Genomic DNA, 2544 nt, shown 5'->3' with positions numbered 1-2544 from the left:
TGAGAGCAGGAAGAGAAGAGGACAACAGAGGATAAGATGGTTGGATGGCATTATCAGCTCAATGAACATGAGTTTGTGCAAATTCTGGGAGATGATGAAGACAGGGAAGCCTGGCAGGCTGCAGTCCATGGGGTCACAAAGAGTCTGACATGACTGAGATACTGAACAGCAAACACTTAATTAGGCCAGTGAGAATATTTGCAATGATAATTCAATAGATTAGGTGGAGGAAGATGGAGGAAAGAGAGAGAGAATGAACAAGAAACTTTTTCAATCTGTAAAGACTTCAGAAACTACCATCCAATGAGAGTGTATTTCATCATGGGTTATAGGGAAGCATGTATTTGGAGTTTGGAAGATAGAACTACCCTTGAAGCAGTCCTGAAGAAAAGAGCTCGGGGATTCTGCAGGGGCTTCTGCTAATGAACTGTCTTTGCTCACTGGAGATGAGGCTCCAGGCTGTTCCCTCAGTTCCTGCCATTGACACCCTGGTGCCCAAACAGAAAAGTTGGCTGTAGACAGCTGCCTGAGCTTCCCTTGGTAAGATGAACCGTGGGATGGCACCTGCTAACTAATAAAAGGCATCAAGGACAGTGAGAGACATCACAGATAGATAGATAGAGACATTTGGGTTCACTAATATTAGAAAGTAAATTTTTATAAGAGTGTTTTGAAAAAAGTATTCTTGACAGTGAGCTTTCAAGTATGATGTCAAACTTCACCCTGTCTTTTTCCTCCTAGTTGTTCTTTTTTCTAAACTTAAGGTGATGGAAGAAATGCGCTCCAATGTCTTGGCTAACATCCAGCCCAGAAAATTCTATTAGACTTCCAAAATTAGTTTTTCTACAGTTTCAATTAGGCTAGAAAATTCTTCTTCATCCCCTTCTTTAGGAAAGTGTGAATGCCTGGCCCACTATGTTCATTTGCATGCAGGAAGGCAAAAAATATACTTGTTGAGAAATATATTTGACAGCCAAGGGTTTGAAAGATTCTGTTGTGGTGTGGGGTTACTGCTGTATTTCTTATACAGGCAGATGTACAGAACTGAAATTCGAATGGCTAGGATGGCACGAAAAGCTGGCAACTTCTATGTACCCGCGGAACCCAAATGGGCATTTGTCATCAGGATCAGAGGTATCAACGGTGTGAGCCCAAAGGTTCAAAAGGTGCTGCAGCTCCTTCGCCTCCGGCAGATCTTCAATGGCACCTTTGTGAAGCTCAACAAGGCATCAATTAACATGCTGAGAATTGTGGAGCCATACATTGCATGGGGGTATCCAAATCTGAAGTCTGTAAATGAATTGATTTACAAGCGTGGTTATGGCAAAATCAACAAAAAGCGAATTGCCCTGACAGACAACGCATTGATTGCTCGATCTCTTGGGAAATACGGAATCATCTGCATGGAGGATCTAATTCATGAGATCTATACTGTTGGAAAACGTTTCAAAGAAGCAAACAACTTCCTGTGGCCCTTTAAATTGTCTTCTCCACGAGGTGGAATGAAGAAAAAGACCACCCATTTTGTAGAAGGTGGAGATGCTGGCAACAGGGAAGACCAGATCAACAGGCTTATTAGAAGGATGAACTAAGGTATCTACCAGGATTATTTTTGTAATCTGGTCCGTTAATAAACAGTTGAAACAAATAAAAAAAAATGGGTTGTTCATCTATCATTGATATATATGAGCCTTTCACTGGAGAGTTATTCCAAATATCTTCTCCAAGCACATGGATTTTTTTTGTTCTCTTAATGATTATTTTGATAAACAAAATACTTAATTTTAATGTAGTCCAGTTTGTCAATTTTCTGTGTAAGGTATATGACAATTGCCAAGATTATTAAAATATTTTTATAAAATGAAAAAAAAAAAAAAAAAGAAAATCTATAGCCCAACCTCTGGCCTTTGAGGGGGAGAAAGGTGCTCAAAATACCCAGTGGTGCCATTACTCCCAACACAAGGAAGTAAACACATAAATAAAATGTTAGTGGTGATTGTAACACCATGTTTTCTTTTGTTTTGAAGTTTGTTATCACTTTAAGTAGCTGGAGTAGTGCATTTTGAAATTCACCAAAGGCATTGTACATACCTCTTTCTGCAGGAAATCTGTGATCATCAACCTTAATTGAAAGTTAAAACAAAGCATTTAAATTTTCTGGCTGTCATTGTGGGATACCTTCCTTATATTACATATAAAAAATTTTCACTTTTTCTGACTTTCCTGTTCCTGCCTTCCTTTTCTTTCATGCTTAAACAAGATACACTTGTGAAAATAGATGTATTTTGAGAGAAATGAGAGAGAAATGACAACGGAATAAGAGGATAGCTGGTACCTCAGCAGGAAAGACGTGCAAAAGGGAAGCGGTATTGGAGGAGGATTATGAGAAAATTAAACAGATAAATTTAGAGAAACATCAAATAATTCTTTCTATGCATTTCTTTATCTCGTCCCATTACTCTCTTTGAAGAGCAGGAGCCCTATAATTTCTCTGTTCTTGTCCTCCACTGAATCTCCAGGACTTCTAAAACAAATCAAATCAAG

At 38.7% G+C, this 2544-nt stretch overlaps 1 pseudogene; it reads left to right on the top strand.

The window, feature by feature from the left end:
- The first annotated feature begins 1030 nt into the window (after positions 1–1030).
- On the top strand, positions 1031–1638 carry LOC139034644 (large ribosomal subunit protein uL30 pseudogene; annotated as a pseudogene).
- Positions 1639–2544: the final 906 nt, after the last annotated feature.

Source organism: Odocoileus virginianus, chromosome 4, assembly GCF_023699985.2.
Source record: "Odocoileus virginianus isolate 20LAN1187 ecotype Illinois chromosome 4, Ovbor_1.2, whole genome shotgun sequence".
Classification (NCBI taxonomy): Eukaryota; Metazoa; Chordata; class Mammalia; order Artiodactyla; family Cervidae; genus Odocoileus; species Odocoileus virginianus.
The sequence above is the reverse complement of the archived record's forward strand: the minus strand, read 5'-3'. Positions and strand labels throughout refer to the sequence as shown.